Source organism: Brassica napus, chromosome A8 (assembly GCF_020379485.1).
Source record: "Brassica napus cultivar Da-Ae chromosome A8, Da-Ae, whole genome shotgun sequence".
NCBI lineage: Eukaryota > Viridiplantae > Streptophyta > Magnoliopsida > Brassicales > Brassicaceae > Brassica > Brassica napus.
This window is the reverse complement of record NC_063441.1, coordinates 9,855,233-9,865,534: the sequence shown is the minus strand read 5'-3', so window position 1 is coordinate 9,865,534 and position 10,302 is coordinate 9,855,233. Positions and strand designations below refer to the sequence as shown.

General features: G+C 31.6%; 1 long non-coding RNA gene across 1 annotated transcript; it reads left to right on the top strand.

The window, feature by feature from the left end:
* Positions 1 to 2,146: 2,146 nt before the first annotated feature.
* Positions 2,147 to 6,053, top strand: LOC125577298. The gene is made up of 2 exons (XR_007315697.1): positions 2,147 to 5,561; positions 5,785 to 6,053. It is a non-coding gene; the product is annotated as an uncharacterized LOC125577298 (long non-coding RNA).
* The last annotated feature ends 4,249 nt before the right edge of the window (positions 6,054 to 10,302 follow it).

The window sequence follows — 10,302 nt, the reverse complement described above, 5'->3', positions numbered from 1 at the left end:
AATTTGCCGGAAAACTCGATTTTGTAGTTTTGTCAGAAAAACTCGATTTTGCAATTTTGGCAAGAAAATTTGATTTTGCAATTTTGGCAAGAAAATTTGATTTTGCAATTGCGGCAGGAAAACGTGATGTTACCATTTAGCGGAAAATTTGATTTTACAGTTTTGACGGAAAAAATTGATTTTACAGTTTTGACGGAAAAATTGATTTAGTGATTTTCAACGAGGAAACCTAAATTTAGTGGTTTTGGGAGGAAAATTCAAATTTGTAATTTTCTCGGAAAAACTCGATTTTTGGTTTTAGGGAAAATTTAGTTTTTGCTGTTTTGGCGAAAAACTCAATTTTGTGGTTTATCCTGAAAACTTGATTTTAGTCGTTTAGGCTAGTAACCTTGATTTTCGATTTTAGTCCAAAACTCGATTTTGTAGTTGTGCCCCAAAAACTTGATTTTGTATTTTAACAGTAAAACTCCGTTTTGCGGTTTTTGTGGGAAAACTTGATTTTGCGGTTTTAGCGAAAAAATTTGATATTGTGGTTTTTGCAAGAAAATTCGATTTTGATATATATGCGGAAAACTATACTTTTGTTATTTGGTTGGAAAATTCAATTTTGCGGTTTTGATAAAAAACTCAAATTTCCATAATCAAACACATAGATTTTAATATATTTAAATACTGTATAAAATGATGCGAAGTGAAATTAATGGGATAAAGTTTAAGCCCTATATATATCCGGGTTAATTATGTTGAACCCTTCTTGAGCCATGTTTTAAAAGTCAGAATTATGGCTACATCTTTTAATATGGTTGCTCCCATTTTAACATCCACAGTTAAGAGGCATGACACACCAAACTAGGGGTAAGACGGATCCAGTTATCAGGGAAATTTAGGACATCCGGATTTGCGGATCCATGGATTTAGTATCTTGATCCGGATTCGTAGCTTCCGAATTCGTGGTTTCGGGATATTTAGATTTTGGATATCCAGGTAGATATTATACTACTTGTGGGTATCCTCGCATGTATCCGGATCCAAATCCAGATTCATAAAATAATGAGAAAATTTATATTTGTAAAAATACTAAAATTTTAAAATAATACATAAATTAAATATTTATACAAGATTTATAAATATATGTATGCATATAATATTAGAAAATTTAAATTATGATATTGTAAAACTAATTTTATGTATAAATATTAATATATCAAATGTACTTTTTAATACAATTTAATACATAGATGGAAAAGAATCTCCTATAACCAAACTCAAATGTATTAGAGAAAGAAATATAGGCATACAGATGGTGTTACACACTTACCAAATCCCTCAACCAATCCTACTATATAAAAGGAGCTAAATCCTAGCTTCCTAAGCCTTGCCACATGAACAAAATAATCAGAACCAACCATTATGCCATGTCATTTTGGACTGGACTTTAAAAAAAAAAAACCAACCATTAAAATATGCGAAGAGTCACGGTTTAACCTGGTTCAACTCCAGTTACATCATAATAAAACAATGCATGCATTGATTGTTGATTATTAGTCTTCTAGCTACCACATCTTTGCCATCCTAAATCAAAATCGATTTTTACAACTTTAACTTGCCCCATACTTAATATTCTTATAGCTGGTGAACAATTTAATTTAGGAAATCGTTATATTTCATGTCAAAAATGCCTACTGTATTCATTGAAAATTAAATAACATATATTCTACCATTAGGATCAAGAACTCTAATCTGAAGACTATATATTCATCCCCTCTCACTCTGAAAAAACCACCACCGCCAACCGTTCAAGATTTTGTGTAAGTCAATATTTGAAAGTCACAATTTTGTCAATTTTTTGGCATAAGTGATATGTTTAAGAGTTGGATAGTTAAGTCCGTATGCGGTTGGGGACGTGGGGTTTGGCTCACCTTCCACTGTTTATTTTCAATTGTTTTAATAATAGATTCATATTGATAATCTGTGCGAACAAACGTATAAGATTTTAGTTGGTTAAGATTAAACATAGACCGACAATCTTCCGTCTTTAGCTATTGGTCTCCGCCAAAAAATTTTGATTTAATATAATAGTTCCTGCCTGCTAAGCTACTACAATTGTAGTTCACGTCTATCGGTCATATAAAATATTTAGTTTTTTTTTGGCTTTATAAGATTTTAGTTTGTAATTAATCTCATGGTTCGATTTTATCCATTGAGACCTTTTTCACTATGTTTTATTATCAAACCATTTCACTTTGCCTAACATTTAAATATTCTTTCCTTTGTTTAAGGATTGATTGTTCCTCAATACCATGGTCAAACCAACCGCCAAAGATCTTCCGCTTATGGGAGGTATTTTGAATTTACAAGTGCATTTTTGAATCAAAAACATTATTAGTATTGATATATTAATTTAATACTTTAATCCAAATCTTTAATAAAACAAATATAAAATACAAATTATGTTTTATATATATATATATATATATATATATATATTTATATTTTTGACTATTTACATCTTATTAAATTTGAAGTGCACAAAAAAAAGAAAAGTTACATCTTATCTGATAAGATTCCAAAATATATAAATACAATGCTACGTTTTGATTTTTGTTTATTGCTACGAAACCTTTTAAAAATTTGGAAAAAGGTAAAAATACAGACGACATGACCGACCACTCCTTTTCTCCTGGTTTGCAAGAATCTAATTGAGTTGCTTAATATTTGTTCCAAATTAATATATAGTCCCATCAGAATCATAAATTAATAATCTATCTCTATATAATTTTATATAAGTACTAAATAAAGATATTTTTGTTCATTTTATAGTTACAAAACTCTAATAAAACAAATATAAACATTATTAGTAAAATATGTTTTTTATTTAAAAATAAAAATTATGAAAAAACCACAATTAGTTCTTAATAAAAAAATCATGCTCCCAACTGTATCAACAGATTCGTCATTCACCCCTAGAAGACACATATAGGAATAATTAAATACTTTGGCCAAAAAAAACATTTTTGTGATGAAGATTCTTAGATGATGATCGTTTTCTATACAAACATGCGGCACTTCTACACCATTGTTTTAATCCCAGGAAAACACGTAGAAATCCATTAACACAAATATTAACATACTTTAATTAAATATGTAATCCGCGCGGAGCGCGGACACCGGCTCTAGTTTATATAACGATCTTTCGTTTTCTTTTTGTTTATCATACTATTAGTACTTTTCAGATTTGTTTTTGTGAACATTGAAGAAAGATTTATGGCTTGTGTTGCGCACACACTATGCTTCGTTGCAGCTTTACTTCTAATCTACCAGAAGACAGCTACTTGCGATTTCCTATCTCCTATTTTCGGTTTGTCTTCCTCTTCTCAACTCTGTTCACCCCTAGTATGTTGTGACTCATGTTAAGTTGGTTGATTTAATTTTCTGAAAAATAGATAATATATGCAAGGCAGTGGTATGTGGGAAAGGGAAATGCAAAGCATCTTCAAACGCAACTTTTAAGTATGAATGTGAGTGTGATAATGGTTGGAAGCAATTTGATCACAATCTCAAGTTTCTTCCTTGCGTCATCCCCAACTGTAAATTCTCTATCTATACATCTCTCTTTAAAATTAGTTAGTTTGGTGTGATCATATATAACATAACAATATGTATATTCATCATTCTAGGTACCTTTGATCTAAGTTGCGGTGAGGCAGGACCTCCTGCACAGCCCCCAACGCCTCCCAAAGACAACAATGCTTCATTTTTCGATGGTAACATAATCCCTAATCTCATTTGCTTCTCCATACACTATGTGTGATTGTTTATACAAATATATATGACTCTAGATGTTTCTTTATAGTTTGTCACTGGATGAATTGTGGAGAAGGGATTTGCAAAAAGAAAAATCTGTTTTTGTACAGCTGTGAATGCCGTGAAGGTTACAGCAATTTTATGAATATCCCCACATCGCCTTGCTTTAAGCAATGTAAGAAAAAAAAATTGGTATTATTGATTGTCAATTGACACATATATTTAATTTGAGGTTTTTTTATATTAAAAAAAATGTTTTGGAAGGTGCACTTGGACAGGACTGCTTGAACCCTGGGACCCCTTCAAACTCATCATCGAACGCATCATCGTCTTCTCCACCTGCTCTGCCTGACGGCAGCAAGAGCCAAGGTTTGATTGACTCGTTAAGATCTTAATCAAGATAGCATATACTTATTAAGATGATAAGTATTACAGTTCATATTTGTTTAAATTACAGCAACAGGACTAAATGTAAGAGGAGCGTCATTGTGGTTGATATCATCTATGATATGTGTCTCTCTAGCACCATGGAGGCTGCTCTGTATCTGAACTCTTTTACTTTAGAATTCAAATTTTGTATACAAGTCGATTCCTTTTGAATTTGATAGTGTGGATGGGTACTGTTTTTTCTTCTTTAATTTTCTATTCCCTCAGTTCTTAAAAGATAGACTTTTTACTGTTTCACACATATTAAGAAAACACATTAAATTACTATAGTAAATTTATCATTTTCTGTAATTTTCAATTTTCAACAACTTTTAGCCAATAGTAATCTAATAAAACCAATTAATTTTCTTAAAATTTACAATTTTCTCATAAAAAACATAAAATATACATCTTTTTGAAACAAAATATTTTTTCAAAACATGGTTCTTTTAAGAACAGAGGGAGTATGTTTCATTCTTGTGTAAAGACAAATATTATAGGACTCTACCAGAGTTTTCACCAACAATTATAAATTATTATACAAGTGAAAAACCAATCTTATAAAAAAACTAGAAATAGTATTGAAAAAGTAATTAACAACATGTGTTTTTATTGGCCAAATCTTTAAGAAAAATCTATCTATTTATAATAATAAAATTGCATTTTGTCTTTTCTCAAAAACGTTTTGGATTTTAAGTATACTCCAAAACGTGACACGTGGCACGCTTCAAACACAGCTTCTACATTTTGATTATGGGCTTACAACAAGTTGAGCTATCTTAATTAACTTGGTCCAAGAGTGATTTCTTCTCAAAGACCCAAACCTTCAATGAGTTACCGACTGTTACCTGCTGGATCTTTGCGGAAAGACGGCTTGGTTTTCCTGATCGGTCCATCTTCCTCCCACCACCTCTGAACCCAAGGCGGCGTAACTGTTTCTGCATTCATTCAATAAACCTAATTAAATTTTGTCTTAAACGCCATCGAACCACTACATTGTATTCAATACACTACCTCCTTCCTCTATGATTAAGAAGCTACATCGGCCTTTGCTTCAGTGAATTCATCACTTCCTCCCTCTGAAGCATTATGATGATGATGACGTTTGCAGCATCTTTCTCGAGCCTTTCACTTCCCATGACCCCGCTACCTCCCGTCATGTCGTCAAAGAAATCCCACAACCTGTCCTGCCTTCAGTGCTGGCTACGTATATAAGAATGATGTCTTGCATATTTCTCATCAATTGCTCCACCAAATTTCAGTTTATTTTATTGGTTACAATGTTATTTCTGTCGCTGTCTGCCGGCACGGCTATGCCTCTTGGCTCTTAGGTATTTTATCGCAGATCTCTTGTGATTGTGATTGTGATTTAGATTATCAAATTAGTTTGTCTTTCTTTTAGTCTTTGCATTTTTCCAGATTGGATCTGATTATATTTGATAATCAATCATGTGTTTGGGGATTTGTTTGATTCTGACTTGACGAGCATCTAATGTCATAGATTGATTTCGATTGATTTCAGTGTAGATCCTTGGATTGTTTTCAATGCTTCAGGTTCTATCAGGCTTGGATGTTTTCCTTTGAGATATGGAGCAAATTTTTTGTGTGGCCAAGCTTTTGCCATTATCGGCTTCACTGATTCCAAGAAGCAATCCACTGGGTGTTTCTTAATGTTTGTTTGTTCTTATGGTGCATATAGATATGAACAGAGCAGGACTTCCTTTGCTAGAGTGTATCTGAAATTCATATGTAAAATGGGCTCGATGGAATGGACTGTGAGGTACTGTGAATATGCAAGAAGATTATCTCTCTTGCGATGTTAATATCTCAGTCCATCCAATTAGATGTGTCAACTGGGCGGACTGGAGTCCAATTCATTTTGGATGGGCTATCGACGTGCCCAATTAATAAATGGTTCAACTGGACAAAAGACCAATAGGTACATGGTCCAATTGGACGAAGACCAAATGGACAATGGGTGTTCATGAGCTTCCTAAAACATATTTTTATAGGTTTAACAAAAGAAAGCATAGTTTTACAATTTAAACCAAAAAATTGCTTTATTGTTAAAATAAAAAATTAACGATTTTGACAAAAACATAATTTCACAATTTTGATGGAAAAATGTATTTCATAAATTTGGCGGAAAATGCAATTTCTCGGTTTTTGCGGGACACATAATTTCTTGGTTTATGCGGGACAAATAATTTTTCGGTTTTGGTAGAAAAAAAACGCAGTTTCTCAATTTTGGCGGAGAACGCAATTTCTCAGTTTTGGCAAGAAAATGCAATTTTCGGTTTTGGCGGAAAAACACAATTTCTCGGTTTTGGTGGAAAAACACAATTTCTCGGTTTTAACAGGAAAACACAATTTCTCAGTTTTAACAAAAAAGCACAATTTCTTGGTTTTAACGGGAAACACGCAATTTCTCGGTTTTGGCGGAAAACGTAATTTCTCGATTTTAGCGGGAAAACATAATTTCTCGGTTTTAGCGGAAAAACGTAATTTCTCGGTTTTGGCGGTAAACACAATTTCTCGGTTTTGGCGGAAAAATAAAATTTCTCGGTTTTGACAGGAAAACATAGTTTTATAGTTTTATAGTTTTGACAAGACAAAAAATACTTTTATTATTTTGGAAAGTAAACATAATTTTAAAATTTTAGAAATAAAATCTAAATTAATAATTGAAAAATAATTATAAATATTATTGGATGTCCATGGGCATGCCCATTTGGACATGATCTCTATTGATCTTGGACATTTATTTGGACTATTGTCCAATATGGACCACCCATTACTACCTAAAATTGAAATGGTCCAACTGGTCAAGTCCAGTTGGGCCCTGGCCGCCCCGGCTCTTACCCATGGCAACATGGGCATTTGCCATGAGTCCATGGATCCAAATTATTGTTGTTTTATTCATTTCAATATGTTAAATTATAAAAAAAACTCATAATTAAGTAAATCTAATTTATTTATTAAAAGACAAAACAATAAAAATTTTATACATTCACTATTAGGTTCTACTGTATATATTTATCTAACAAGAAAAATTAGTTTGATCTCAGTTTCATTATTTTATTAGTAAAACCATGCAATAGCCATTACTACACCGTGAAATCTTATGTTTCGTCGGATTGTTTTATTGTTATTTTAACATCATGTTCGATAAAATAAAAATAAATTTTTAAATGATATATGAATATATTTTGTTTCGTCTTTATATTTTTGAACATAACTATTTAAAATGAAACAAATCAAAGCTTGAATAAATAGTAAATATGTGCTTTCATTACACCAAATACATGTTTTATCATTTTCATATGTTTTAATATGGAAGTGAAGTTTAAGAACATGATTAATGAAAAAGCTATAGACTTATATTGTTTATGGATTGTATTTATGCATATATTATCATGCTTGTTTGAGTTTAGGATTGTATGTATACCAGATGTGAGAAATAGACTCATGCGTAAATTAGCTATTGATGACTCATTTGTGTATACATGTAACCAGTAGACAAAATATATTTTCTATCAGACATGAAAGCCAACGGTAGTTTGTTGTCCTTGCAACGGTTGTTTGACGTATATTTATGTACAAACGTTTTAGGGCATTAGGGTCAAGCTTAAAACTATAAATTTTGTGTAAACTTCTTTGAAAAACTAAGTATATAATGTATACATAATGTTTATAAATCATGGATTTCCCTATATTATTTTTTATCCAGAAGAACCAATTAACGAGTATTGCTCGGTCGGTTAAAAAGCTTATAACAATATGTAACATGTCTAAGAAGAAACATGTCAGTGTTGTTTCTTCCACTGTCTACCAAAAGGTCCAAAATGCAGTTCATGTCCTCTGTATAGCGAGTACCCAACATATTATTTGTTAATCCCTTCCAAATCTGCTGAGTTAAAATTAGAAACTCAGTTGATAAACAAGAATAATGAATAACAATAAAACCAAGCTTTGAAAGAGAAGAAGCATAATTGAATTTCATAATGAATTGAGTACAAATAAAGCAGAACCAGTTTATCAAAGTGGTGTAAAATCAACTCAACTCAATTGTTTTCATTCTCTGATCTCTTTTTTTTTTGTCATCTGTGAATTTCATTAAACTTGAACTGAAGTACAACATGAAAGCTTTTACACAAGCCGGCAAGGAACACATTCCTTCCGGAGCCATAAGCCGGCAAGGATCACAATCCTTCCAGAGCCAGACGAAATTACAAAGGCATGAATAAAACATAAAGGTGGGTTACTAAAACTTAAGGTTAGAAACTCATATTAGTGAACTGAAGTGGATGTCCTGATGATAGCAACCATCAACCACAAGGGAAGAGCGCGCCGATCTTCAAAATAAGAATAGAAACAAGCCGAAGAATCTTATTTGTTGACTTGAATTACTTCCTATCCTAAGAACCAAAGAACCAAATTAGCAAAGACCTCAAAGCTCACAACCTTAAGCCGGCACTTCCATCAGCTCCAGCTATATCGTAACACAATTAAACCATTTGGATTTTCATAAAACCGGGGATGACACTCTTGTCACAATCCAAAGCAGAGACCTTCCACATTATTGATACAAGAACTAAACCTTAAGCATATCCCATACTCAGCTCATCCATACCAGACCGAAACCAAAACGATAAGGAGGATGAAAGATGTTGAATCCTAAGAGCCGACCATCACCTCGAACTACCGAACAACTGTCTCACCACGAAGCCAGAAGGCCGAGTCGCCCCCAAAATCATCACTCCTCACGAGCGGAGAACTTTCCTGAGCTAAACCCGAAACCCAGATCCGTGAGTATATCGACGGAAGTCACAGAGAATAAGAAGCAATAGCGAAGGAGAAGCAAGACAAGCGCAAAAGGTAAGCCTCTGGCAAGACAAGACGTGCCGCCAGACGCTGGAGTGGACGTGAGCGATTTAATAAATTAAGGAGAGAGGCGAGAGCGAACTTGTGTCTTCCGAGAACATAAGGTTTAGAATTTTTCTCTGATCTCTAGAAAGCAAATTATTTTCCTTCCTTGTTTGTAATGATTATACTAGTTTTTTTCCTGTACCCTATGATGAAATAAAATTTTAAAATTTAATCTATTTTTAAAATAAAATTTTGTTAATTTTTAGATTTCATTATCTGCTTATAATATTAAATTTAAATTCAATTATAATTGAGAGTCAAGATAAAATAATTATTTTTATTAAATTTAATAATATATATATATATATATATATATATATATATATATATATATACCCTAGGATAACACTAAAATTTTTTTTGTCACAAATAGACTCTAAGGATCAGAATGACCAAAATATTTCATTAAAAAGTTAAATATGCATTTATACCTCTAAGGTTAACTAATCCAAACCTTAGGGTTTAGAGTCAAGTGGTGGAGATTTGGATTGAGGTTTAAAATTTTATAAAATAAAAAGTTAAAACTAAAAATTTGAAAATAAAAATTTGAAAAATAGTTTCAAAAAGTATTTTCGAATTACAAAAAAAAAAATTGAAAAAAAAAATTTTATAAAAATGTTCGAATTTGATAACATATAATCTAAAACTATAAATATTTGTTCTTATATATATATATAGAGTATTATAGTCCTTTTACCTATTAAATAAACTATTTTGATCATTTTTCTCCTTGTAGTCTATTTTTGTGACCAAAACTTGAAAATGGTCTATTTAGGAGAATTGCCCATATATATATATATATATATGTATATATTTAAAATTATAATCTTTGAAATATTTTTAACTATTTATTTTGGTTAAAATATATTAAATAAAAATTCCATAAAATTAAGAAAAAAATGTTAGGTATATAACTATCAAAACGTAAAATAAATAATATTTCTAAAAAAATTAGATATAAACTAATGGTAAGTTACAGAAGACTCATAATTATTAAGATCAGAGACGAACCTCTCTCTCTCTCTAAAAATTTTTCTCCAACCTCTCTGAAACTTCAACCACCGTTTGCCTCACCGCCGGTGGTGTGAGAGGGCTTTTTCCTGCACCCTATGATGAAATAAAATTTTAAAATTTAATCTATTT